This window comes from Pteropus alecto, unplaced genomic scaffold, assembly GCF_000325575.1.
Source record: "Pteropus alecto unplaced genomic scaffold, ASM32557v1 scaffold8, whole genome shotgun sequence".
NCBI classification, from domain to species: domain Eukaryota; kingdom Metazoa; phylum Chordata; class Mammalia; order Chiroptera; family Pteropodidae; genus Pteropus; species Pteropus alecto.
The window spans coordinates 2,549,861-2,563,374 of NW_006494609.1; the positions used below are offsets into that span (position 1 = coordinate 2,549,861).

The window sequence follows — 13,514 nt, forward strand, 5'->3', positions numbered from 1 at the left end:
CATTGCACAATAATGAGCACATATGGAAAGTCTACAATTAAATGCTTTTGTTTAAATGAAGTTATCTACATTGCTCATGATCTGAGTTAGGATTGCTAATTCAGTTATTACATCTAACTAATTATTTACATGTACTTTCATAGCAACCTTAATCTTTCAGTTTATGGATTTTGATATGTTTAAATATATAGATATGTTAAGTGATTTTGCATTTAATGCATTTGCATTAATCTAATCTACTTATATGAAATCTAATTGCATTCTGACTTCCCGGGATGAACATTTAGTCGTTAAACAAAAGGAGCATTTTCAAATAATTATTCATAGTGTCTAAGTACTCTAAGTACTGCACTTATTTTAATTCCAAATATAGTATCTTTGCTTTCTAAAAGTGCATCATAAATACAAATTCTAATGATATCTGAATTGAAACAAATTGAATTTATGAAGTATATTTTCTCTTGAAGTATATGAAAGTAATGTCCCAGTGCCCAGATTTTTTTTCAGACAGTTCTTTAACAAGATCAAAGCTAAAAGGAAAGGGCTAAAAGGGATAGAGGTAAAGAACTGGATGCCTGTGGTTTCAGTGGAGAAACTCAGGTTCTTTTGCCTCGGATCTTCTTTGTGTGTGTGAAGTCTCTTTATCAAGGGTTTCACTGAGCCCAAGGGGCTTATTACATTTCCGCGTGTAATTTTTACACAATTCTACACGTCACCCATTTTTATAAAAGCAGCTGTATTGAGATATTTTTCACATACCATAAAATTCATCTGTTTAAAGTATGCAGATCAATGAGTTGTTAGTATGTTCATATAACTGTGCAACCATTATGACAATTTAATTTTGGAATATTTCCATCACTCCAAGAAGAAACCCCATGCCCATTAGCTGTCACTCCCATTCCCCCGGTTCCACTCTTCCTCTGCAGCCAGCCCTAAATAATCACTAACCTACTTTCTGTCTTTATGGATTTCATTCCTTTTTATTGCCAAATAATATTTCACTTTACGGCTATACCACGTTTTTCATCAGTTGATGGACATTTGGATATTTCCACTTTTTGGCTGATATGAGAAGGCTGCTATGAACATTTGTGTACAAGTTTTTGTGTCGTCACCATTTTATGCTTTGTTTTGATGTGAGGATGTGTTTCTATATTATAAGATTTGCATTAGAATCCCCTGGATGTAGTTTTAACTTATTTTGAGTATAATGTATATCATCCAATGATCTAATATATTTTGCTAAACTACTAGGTAACTCAACGAATTATTAGTCTCTCCTTTGTCTTTTTGAGTCACTTAGAAACTGACCAGGTAAGCCCAAACACAGCCATTTTTGCTTTCATCACTCTCAGTGTCAGATTCTATTTCAAAAGACTCTAGAGTTTAATATTTCATATCAGGAGCAAGAATGGAGAAGAATGGTTTATGGTGGCTCTATTTACAGTTGGTTGGCTATCTTGGGGCATGGAAAGCTGAATGACAACAGTAGGTCATATCCTCTGTTTTGTTATTTTTAATCTCAGTCATATATTCTTGTTTTTACTTAGAGTGAAACTTTGAAAGAAAGAATCTATACACTTGGAATGCTGAACAGCTTCCGGCATACAGAAATTAATTTCTGTATTGACATTAACCTCAAAGACACATCATTGATTGTACAAATGAAGTGAGTGTACTCAGTAACTCAGGTTGAACTTGGGCAATCATTAAGGAAGTAGTTCAAGGAATATGATTAATGATGGGGATATTTAAGTGTGTTACTCACGTTGTCTTCTGGCCTAAGACTCAACTCTGGATTTGGGGGATTTGTTTATTAGAAATAGGACCCCTTAATCAAATCAGACCTAGATTACTAGGGACATAATAAGTAGTCTTTATTAAAATAAACTTTTTAGCAAATTATGAGAACAAGCTTTTATGGTTTTTCTACCTTCAAAAAAAATGCACTTTTTTCAAGGTGTGTTTGGTTACAGGAATATTAGTTTATTGGAATTAACATAAATATAGAGGAAAAACTGATTTAAGATTTGGCTTTTTCATGGAATTAGGTCAGGTTGATCTTACAAGCACAAGGATTTTTTTAGTTCATTAAGATAACATCCTCCAGCCAGGACTTTAGACATCATTTATTTCTTTCAAATAAAAAAATTAAAGCATATAAATAAAGCTTTTTAAATAAAAGCATGGTAGATGTCTCCATTTTTTTATGTCTTGTAAAAACTTTCTTGAGAAGAAACTAAACTTAGGAGCAAGTCGCTTGACTTAACTGTGATTTTGTTATTGACTATCACAGCTTTTTGCTGAACAAAATATGATGACAAGTAGTTATAATTGGCTTAGTTTTTGCCAAATTTTGGATAAGCCAAATTCATTATTTGTGGTTTAATTTCTTAAAAAGCAGGGCTATGTCTTATAGTACTACTTTGGTATCCACAAGAAGTCCCAAACCGTGCTGGGAATTAAGTGGGTACTTAAGGCTTATTTAAAGATATGTTTCATAATGTTCACTTGTATTTTACACTAGTGGCCTAGTGGAAAGCTTTTAAAAAGGAGCTATCCTTAGCTTGTCTGGGTGTTCCTATATAGTAAATTCCTAAAGCCTTGGTTTAAATATCACCCCTTTTCTAAAACTTTTCTTATAGATCCAACCCAGACCTTCAGAATTAATTATCCCCATTTCTGTCCCCATAATGTATCATATACTTATAGCTTTGATGACATTGTTTGATTATTATTTGTTTTCCAATTGCCTGCCAATATTCTCAAGGTTAAGGATTGTATTGTAACCTAACACTAAGCACAATGCATGGCAAAAATTCTAATCCTTTGGCTGAATGTTTTAATTTCTCTCTTCGTTACTCAATATTTTCTAAAAGTCTTTCCTCTACATTTAGCTTTATGGTAAGAAATATACTTTATGATCATAATTTTAATAAAATGAAATCCTGCCTCCTCTTGTAGTAATGAATTAGAACTGCGGAGAACTGGAAACAAAAATCAAAGAGCCTGGATAGCATAGGTAGTGGTTCTCAAACTTTAGCATGCATTAGAATCACCTAAAGGTCTTGTTAAAACATGGATTCTTGGGCCAAACCTCTGGAGTTTCTGATTCAGTAGATCTGGAATGAGGGCTTAAGAATGTATAGGTCTAACGTTTTCCCAAAGTGATACTGATGAGGTTGGTCCAGGACCACATTTTGAGAACCACTGATACAGGTTTTAAATTTTTTTAATTCTAACTAACCCACTTGAAAGACCTCTGGTATATTGAAATAGGAGGTATTAGTGATCTCCTCACCTGGCCTTCTCTTTAAGGTTTTGGGGGGAAAAGTACTCCATAATTGCAAAGCTCTCTATAGGTATCTACACAGAGCAAAATTAAGCAGTTGGCGACAAACTTTAGTGCCCAAAAGAGGGGAGAGGGATTTTCTAAGGAAGATCGTTTGATCTCTTTTGGTGTCTCATCATCTGAAATAAGAGTATATAATCGTCACGTAGTAAAAACTTGATGACTAGCTAAAGAAACCAGATTAGAACTCTAACCTTCTGATTTTGAGGCCAGTGGTGTGGCATCTATAAAATACTTCTTTCAGTTTTACTTCTGTATTGGTTTGAATGCAAATAAAAATATTTAAAAGATAGGAATTATTAAGCATTAGAGTAAATGTTTATATAGTATCTAATTAACCAGATTTCCCTCTCTATATTATATTTAGCCATATTGATTACCCATAAATTGTTTTTAAGATCCTTAATTATGGTTTGCACTGTCAATTAAGGAGTGTTTTTTCATTCAGTTCATGTTTATTGTATGTTAACTATGTACAGGGTAAGCTCTGGAATTTCAATGAAGCAGAATATTACACACAATATGATATAATTTTCTGGAGGATTTTTTGTGTTCCAATTATTTTAAATTACTAAATTATGAATGTTGTAAATAAGATTTTTAGAAACATCAAAACTAGATATTCTGAAAAAAACAGAAGATTAACTAGCTGTTATTTCTAATGACAAGGAAAATAATCACTACCACATGACTTTCTAAGTAGACACGTCATACAATCTAGTTCTTACCTGATGGTGATGTGCTTTTAAAAGAAATTCATAATCAAGTAAAGACAGTAATTGTTGTACCTTTGTACTACTACTACATGATTTTAGAGGAAAATGATTTTCAAAATTAAGGTTTACTGGATAGCTACTATATATTGTACATTTTTTGCAAGTCCATAAAGGAAATTTTTATTAAAAATCTCTTCCATTGATTAATTTTTAGTCTGGTCAGGTTGAGAACATGAACCATACATATGTGAAACCACAGTGCAAACAATTAAAAATCAAATTATCAACTAGAACAAGTTATTTGTTTTAAATTGGGTAAATCGGCATCTATGAAGTAAAAGAGTGACCACGGTGAAGTAGGATTATTGAGGTTATTATTTATATACACAGTTGTTGATAGTGTGGGGGCAAACTAGTTGGAATTTAGCTGGACTAGTGAAAGTTTAGATTAAGCTATTCCTTTTTGTAACTTGTTAGTTATTGGATTATCCTAGACCTTAAAGTTAGTTTTGCTACCGACCTCCAAAGCTTTTTGAGATTCAATAAATGAGTAGCCAAGAACTCATTCTCTCTACCTCCCAGAAAATTTCATAAGAGCAAAATATTGAGCCAGGGAGCTTCCGTTATAAGCTGTTTTATGGATAAATTGAAAGCTGATTTGTCAGTATGGTTTCTTAAATAATTAAGAGAGAAAGTCTGGAAGGCAGCAGCTCCTTATTATTAGGCTTAACTTGGGTTAGATTTGGTAGACTTTAAAAATATGTATAATCTGCTTTTGATTGGTCATGTGTAATTTGTTTCTCACCCAAAGAATTTAATGATGGACATAAACATTGGTGACGTGAAAAGTCACCCCCTTTCTAAGGCTTTTCCTGTCCATCCATTTCCAAGGCCTCTCTCTGTTCCCTGGCCTACTCTTCATTGTATTATGATATGTAGTGATAATGAGAAAAGGCTGTACTTCCAGAGAAACATTTGGTGAATTTTCTTTTTATTATGGAAATTTTTCAAACATAAACTAGAGAGAATGCTATAATGAACACCACATACCCAGCCCCAACGTCAATAATTGTCATCTTTCTGCCATTCTTGTTTCATGCCCATCCTCTTGTATCACACTTTTTGTTGTAGTTGTGTTATTGGCTTGAGTATTTTAAAACAAATCAGTACCATTTCATTCATAAATATTTGAGTGTATCTCTAACCAAGAAGGCCCTAAAAAAATAAAAACATTATTACACAAAATAAAATAAAATTTGTTAATAATATCTAACAGTCCATGTCCAATTTGGCTCAATATTGTGTTTTTTGCAATTTGTTTGTATGGATCAGCATCCAGACAAGGTCTACACATTACATTTGGTTGACATGAATTTTCAGTCTCTATCTTTTCTATAACCACACTCCCTACTTCCTCCAGGTTATTTTCTCCATGCCATTTAATTATCGAAGAAACTCATGTGTTTGTCCTATAGCATTTCTCACATTTTAGATTTGCATGATTTTATCCCGGTGGTAACAGTCCACATTTTCCTCTTCCCCAAAAAATTCTTGTAATCTGATAGAGTTAGAGAATAAATTGGGTTAGAATTCAGCCTTTTGGTAAGAATGTGTTTTAAGTAGTACTATGTATTTGCTCTTGCTTCACATTAAGAAGCATATGGCTGACCTCTGTCAGTTTCAGTGAAGATCAGTGGGTTTAGGTGGCATCTGTCTTTCTTTTTCATAACAATAATGATATATTTTTTTTAACAAATCAGTAACTGTTTGTTTTCCCTGAAATACAATCCAAAGAGGAAAGGCAAGAAAAATGCTAGATTTCCCCGCCTTTTATTTGTCAATTTTCAGAACATGAAATGAGTTGAAGTGACTGAAGGCTTTAAAAATGTTAGAGATGTTTATATATGATGTGTTTCAATCTACTATAATCATTATTCTTTTTGACACTCAAAACTGCCCCACCTTTAGTTGGCAGATGCCCCTTCAGGTTGACTGCTGTGTCATTTGACTTGACTCTAGTCATCTTCGGTAACTTGCTTTCAGCATGTCAGGAGATCCTTGGTTCATTTACTCCTTCAGACTTGAAACTTCATCCACTTCTCTAAGGAACCCTAGTTCCTCTTTGTAGAAATCTAAGTACTAATAGCGGTGATTAGTACTGGACTGTCATTGCTTCTAGGCCTTTTCCATGGATAGGGGTGGTAAATAAGTTTGTTTTTTCAAAGAAAGGAAGAAATTGTGTTCCTACCAATGTGCCCATTTCAAATTAAAGATCTTAAAGCATTTCTGTTTAATGTATTTGATTTTATAATACCTCTTTTCTCTTATGCTGAAAGTCTTGGTTCCTAATAACTATCATTATTTATTTGCTTTAACCCACAATAAAACTAGCATCAAAAGCTAATTACATGTAACTACAAGACTGCTGGATGCAGATCAGGATTTCTCTGTGCTTCTTTTATATTCTTAAGATTCATACTTGTAGGGCTATATAGTCAGAATATGTCTTTTAAAATTATTTACACTTCGTACTGTGTGGTTATGCCAGATTTTATAGATTTGAGTTATTTGCAGTTTATTTCAATTTTTAGAGATTACTTTTTTCTATTTAACGAATTTCGGTTTTTAGTACATAAAATATGTATATGGGGTCCCAAAGTAAAACATATAAAGTAAGGTACGTTCAAAGTGTCTACCCTCTACCTCTATTCCTTCCCCTTCTTTTCCTTCTCCTAGGTCACCATCTTTGTTAGTAAAAATTAATGCTAAACTTTATCCTTCCATTGTTTCTTTTAAAAATGTGAGTAAATATACATACGTATTTCCTCCTTGTCCTCATTCTCCATATAAGGTAATATACTATACATAATCTTTTGCAACTTAGTATTTTTTGGAGATTTCTCCATAGCAGTTATAAGCATCTTCATTCTCTTTATAGCTGAATAGTACTCCATAATGTTATACCAGTCCCCTCTCTCTTGTTGGATATTTGGGTTATTTTCCAGTCTTCGCTTATTACAAATAGTGCTGAAATGAAAGGGTATGTGAATTCCCTATTTGATATTTTAGCTGGTATCTCTTCGGGAAAACTTCCTAGAAGTGGAATTGCTGGGTAAAATACATATGTAATTTTACTAGAACAAAAATCTCTAATGCACAGTGTTCCAGTAAGAATTGAAAAGGAAGCAACATTTCTCTTTCCTCGCATACAAATAAATTATTCCAATAGAGATATAGTCGATCACCTACTATGTACCTGGAACTTATTGTTCTATTTGCTGGAGGTACAACAGGAGGTTCTACAGAACTTAATGGAGCATGAAGGTAAATAGACAAAGTATTTTAGATTTGGGTGAGTGTTATGAAGGAAATAAATGGGTTTATATAACAGAGAGTCACTGAAGAGGACTTACTTTAGATAAGGTGGTCACAGAGGGCCACTCTGAAAAAGTGGCACTTGAGCTGAAACATGAAGGATAAAAATGATTAACACTGTCATTTATTGACTTTCCTGACTATATGCCAGGCAAGATTTTCATGCATTACTTTATTTAATCCACGAGACACTACAAAGTCTATTTTATAATTCCCATTTTACAGGTGAGAAAACTGATGCTCAGAAAAGTAAATTATTTATTCAGGGTCTTAAAGCTTGGAAATGGGGGCCGAGATTTGAATCAAATCTAGATCTAATTCCAAAGCCAGATAAAATAAACCCATTTCACTATATTACATTATCTCTACTAACCAGAAAGAAAGCAGAGAAAGTGAATTTGTGGAGTAAATGATTTAGATTCTTGATTTCACCTGGCAGAAACACAGTGTTTTATTCTTTCTTTTAAAGCACTGATCGTAGATATTACTGAATGGTGAGTTAAATCCATACTGTAGTCCAATGACCCATGCGTGAAGATTCATAGACATTTTCTTTGGTGTCTTGAACTAGAACTAGCTGCAGTTAAAACCCAGATTCTAATTTTACAAACAAGGCCACCTTTAACAATATTAAAATAAAATGATATTTCTTGACCGAAAGAAAAATTCTTCAGTAACTATGAGAATGCTGGCAGTACGAGGAAAGCATCTTAAATCTCTATGCAAGTCATACACAAAGTGTTATTGCAATGAAAAAATAGTGGCGTGAATAATACCTGCTCACAGCCTAAGACACTTGATGTATCTTGGGCCTCAGTGTTTGTTGGATTTTGCCATTTCATGAGCAAGATTTGTATTTCTTTAAAGTTCTGTATTTCTGTATGTTCCACTTGATGTCAAATCTGTATTCTTAGATTGTAGGGTTCCATTAAAATAAATAAATAATCTCAGCCCCTCCTTCCTCTACTCCCCCTCCCCCCACACTCATTTTGTATAATATGGTAATGATATCACCGTAGCAGTAATTACGGGTCATCTTCATTTCTTTCATCTCTGCCTGTTCTGATGGCTTCATTCCTTTGACGGAAAAGATTTGGCTCTGGGTGCTATGATTATTTTGTTAAGCGTTATTCGAATAGACAGGAGTGAGAGAAATTAATCAATCCAAATGCAATTAGCATCATGTTTAACCCAGTGATGGACGTCTCAAGGTGAAACAGCCAGGGGAGTTTCAGACATTATTATTCAATCCAGTGGTTCTTATCTAAATTATAATCAAGAGAGGTTTTTATTGGCTTCTCAGTGCGAAGATATAACTCTTCGCCTGCCCTGGGGTCAGGAAGACTGGGCTGTCTTCCTCCATGGACTAGCTACGCTAGCATCCTGAAGTGGGGATGTTCTAAGCAGGAAACTTCTTAACATCCGAGTCATTTGAAATGATCTATACTGCGATTTTGGTCTGATTTTTATGAGGGTTGCATCTAGCCTATGGATAAATTATTTAATTTGAGGCAAAATATTTTTTGTACTGATCAAGTCACTTTGACTAGTTGTTCTATCTTAACCTTACCTGATAGATTATTATTTGTTCTCACTTTATGAATGAGGAAATTAAGACTGTGTGAAGCTACTAAGCCTTTGGTCATAATAAGTGTCTCACCGCGATGTATTACTCTGTAAAGGCCTTGAAGCATAAATGTTCTACAGAAATTTATGAGTATTTAATAAAAGTTCTTGCCCCAAGAGTACTAATCCATTGCTTTCATCTCATTGCCTTTCATTCAGTTGAGTTTACCCTTGAAAGGGAAACTAAGTGAAACTACAAGTAGGCCTGTGAGGTCCTCTGTAAAGGAAACGAAATACTAATAAGTTGTTAGCTCTCATTTCTTGAACACAAATCTTTGGGGTTGTTGTTTTGGGTTTTTAGTATGGAGAAGGATGATAAGAGGGACTGGGTATTTGCAATCTACTCTTGTTTTGCTCTTAAAAGAGGCAGGGCAAGGAGAGCTGATGGAGAAACACAGGCTTCTCCTGAATACACCATTTTTCAAATGCCTAACAATTAAGATTCTTCTACTTCTGCTTTCAATCTTCAGGCATCATGGCTGACACTTCCCATATTTTATGTTCCTGCTTGATGTTTTATATTCTGAGAATAAATCTGTTAGCTGGATATTTCTGCCTTTTTTTTTTTCCTGTTGCGAAAAGCCATTAAAATTATTTTCCATATTGGTACTGTCCAAATTTGTTTACCTGTATGGTGAGTCCTAGCTTTTCTTTTTTATATTACTTCTTGTATTAAACATTCTCTGGTAATGGTCCTTACTGTGAATTGAAGAAAAAAAATGTTCGATGTAAAATTAACTTTCTCTGAATTCACTTGAGGGAACACTGTTCTTAGCCACCCCATTCTTTTGGAAGAAAAAGGCCTGTTAAACATGACACCCAATAGAAAGTGTGCCCCAAAAAGGCTTTTTTGAAAATTCTGAGGATGAAGATTTTGATAGTCTGTGATAGTTTGGTCACAGATGTAGCATCCGGACTGTTCTTTTCTCAGATATATATTTCAGTCCCTTTTTGAAATGCTTATGCCGGAAGAACTTTAGTCAAAAGCCTCAAGGCTGTTCTGGCTTACCTTCAAATGCTACTTTTATATAAGAGAAAAGTGAGATTTCTACAAAAGACTCACTTGTGTATGCTCTCCCACAAGAGTTGATTAAGAGTGGTTAGCAGACATTATTACACCTCCTTCTGAGGGCCACCAAGCCTAACGAGGCTCTAAGGGACCCCTCCTCATCCAGTGACCCATACTCAGTTCACAGCACCTACTGCTCTTGACAATGGCACCAGCACCAGCTGCTCTCGTATTAGAGGCATTAAAAAGTGCTTAATCCTTGACTTGAAGTATCGATCGCTTGGTAGTACGTTTTGTGCAGAGTTCTGAACTGGAGCATGGCGAAGAATCTCAGTCTGGCAGACAGCCCTGGAACTGCTCTGCTGTACACTGGCTCTGTGCCAGAGCGACAGAAAAACTTTCCACATTCCTGTGAGAGAGAAGTCAGCATTATAAATCACATTGGTTTTGTCATTTTCTCCTCTAATCCACCAAAAGACCTGTGAAGAACTAGCCTCATCTCAAAGTCCACTTCTAATTTATTTGAATCTTCCCTAATATCTAATACATAGTAGTAACTCTGTGACTAAACTCTTCATCTACCCTGTTCATGCTTCTCTTCTGCACAGCACAACCGATGATGAGGAGATCCCTCAAGTCATGGCTGTTGGAATACATTTAAGGTTGCAAGGGAAAAAATAATTTTTAAAGAGTCAAAACCATAATTATAACAAATGGCATCATTTCTATAAAACATCTTCTATGAAGCTAATTAAATAAATAGCCTTTTAGCAGACTGGTGATAAAGTCACTAGGATTTTGTATGTTCCTTTTTGCTGGAAGTAGCTGCTGGTGTAGTTAAGTAAGGAAGGTAGCTATCTCTAACTCATACCCAACCTTACTCCAGCAGGTTTGATCCTCCAGAGTATTTATGTTACACAGATGCAGGTCATTCATGTTTCCATTTGTTTTGCATTTGAGCTCTTTTTTAAAGTAAGTAGTTCGGCTTCTTCTTGCAAGTCCTGCTGCTTCTATGCTCATTTAGTGAGGACCTGGCACCTCTGGTGAAGCAGCAGCTCAGGAGACCCCATCGCTCACCATGGCCAATGAAAAACCCAAGGAAGGAGTTAAGACTAAGAACAATGGTCATGTTAATTTGAAGATGGTGGAGCAGGATTGTTCTGTGGTTTGTGGTTTGAGATTAAGGGGCATATACCACTTAATAAACTAATGAAGGCCTACTGTGAACAACAGGTTTATCAGTGAGGCAGATAAGATTCCATTTTCATGGGCAGCCAGTTGAACCAATGAAAGAGACATACCTGCACAGTTGGAAATAAAGTTTGAAGACACAGTCATTGTGTTCCAGCAGCAGACAGGAGGTGTCACCTACAAAGGGAACTTGCTGTTTACTCCAGACCTCAGTCCCCACAGACCAAGACGACATTCTCAGTTAGAAAACTGCATTTTGGTTCCACCACATCCCAACTACTGTTGTGTGGATTGCTCTATTCTTTCATCTCTCATTTTCCCCTTCCTCATTCCTTTATTGTACATAAAGTAACTATTGTACGTGCACAAGCATATTGCCTTTTTTTTTTTTTTTTTAACTAAATGACTGATGGTATGTTTTGAGCAACATCAAATGGATATGGGATGGGGAAAAATACTGGTTCTGTGTAAGTACCCCTTTCTCCATTAGTGGCATGCTCATTCAGCTCTTACCTTGCGTATTCCAGTAAGTTATTTTGCTCTCACCATTTAACAAAAGCAACAAAAATTCCTTGCATACCTGTTCAACTGGAGAATTTTTAACATTTTTCATTTATCATTGTGAAAGCAAGGACAATTTTATAACTTTTTCGTACATAGCTGTTACATACAAGGCAATATGTCTTTAGATAGGGATAAATTTCTGTAAAAGAAATGAACCCTAGATAATTTTCCCATCAAGCATCTTGTTTTTTAAATAAACTTCTTGTTTGAAATGAAAGAGATGATTGTACAGTAGCTAACATTGGCTGAATGCCTGCGTGACGTTTGTATTAATCCCATCTTGAACAGATGAGGAAACTAAAGCTTAGAAATATGACTTGGGTGACTTGCCCACAGTGGTAGTTAAGTGTAGGAGCTGGGATTCAAATCCAAGTCTGTCTAATGCTAAAAGTCGGCTCTTTTCACAATTATGCTGTCTCCTTTGTTTCCTGGCCACTCATATGAGAGTCTCTTAAAGGTAGCCTGTTGTTGCTCTTCTGGATGTGAGAGAACCAGCGGAAAGCAACTCTATTCCACCTCACTAATGTTTTTAATTATATCGAGGCACAGAAATATTTAAAGTAGTTTGCACTGAAATTGAAAACCAAACATGAGTTTCTCCGATTTCATTAAAAGTTGCTTAACCTTTACATTGTTCCCTATAGTAAAGCCAAACAGAAATTTTCAGGCAATTGCCTCAAAGTTATAATATAGAAACTCTTTCTGTAATGAAGCCCATATGTCATGAGCAAAAGGTGCAAAGCCCTGGCAGAGAGGGCTGGTCTCATGGAGATTCTGTTAACCAGGGTGCCTCTGGTAATCTCTCATACCTTCACTGGTGAGAAATCAATCTGTACCACTGAATCTTTTTCAACCAGCCACCAGAAAATTTACTGCAGAGAAGGCAGTTTGGGGATAGTCATTGTGGAACGGGAGCCAGAGGCAAGGCTAAATGTAGGATGGAGGAATTGGAGAGTCTAAAGAAGAGATTATATTAAACCACACACCAGCTTCACAGCGAGCAGGATGGAGTCCTCCCTTCAGCCCTGACCTCTCTAAGCATACCCAGGTATTTATAGCTGCCATGAAAGTGACAGCCCTAGGGAGACTACTGAGGGGGTAATAGAAACAGCATAAACCTGGAAGTTGATTGTCTTTTATCTGTTTGCTGTCTTTAAATGTGTACAAGTGGTCCCCTCTCCCACACTCTGCAGCATTTCACATGTTCACCCCATGGTGACAGTCTCTGTTGTAGCTTTCTCAGGTTATGGTCTTGCACTGCATAGGAGAAACCGTAAATCATGGTGACGTGGAGGTCATGCTTCTCTTCTGTACAGCTTTCGCTGTGGTGCCCGTTGACCAGTGGATCCCTGTTGACACAGATAGTAGAATGTGGTAGCAGTGTTATCTTCCTGTTGAACCTGTAGTCTTAGAAAATTAATCTGGAATTAGAAAATAGTTAAGAAATTTTATTGGCTCTAGGTAGAACTCTATCTAGCAGTTTTTTCTCTAGGATTGTTTTCTAGCACATTGTGGGAAAAAGAACCAGGAGAGAAGTAAAGAACTGGAAATGCCAAACTGAGGAGCATGTAATCTCATCCTGGCCATTATTTCTAGAATTGTACCAGGCTGTAACTATTGGGAAGAAGAAGGGATGGAACTAGGCAATGGGGAATAAAAATACCTTCTCCGTAATCAA

The 13,514-nt window shown here is 35.6% G+C and overlaps 1 protein-coding gene and 1 pseudogene across 4 annotated transcripts in view; both read left to right on the top strand.

Moving 5' to 3' along the window:
• The window catches only part of LIN52 (lin-52 DREAM MuvB core complex component), a 74,695-nt gene that overhangs the window by 55,847 nt on the left and 5,334 nt on the right, over positions 1 to 13,514 (top strand). The window lies entirely within an intron of this gene.
• LOC112473667 lies at positions 11,056 to 11,624 on the top strand (annotated as a pseudogene).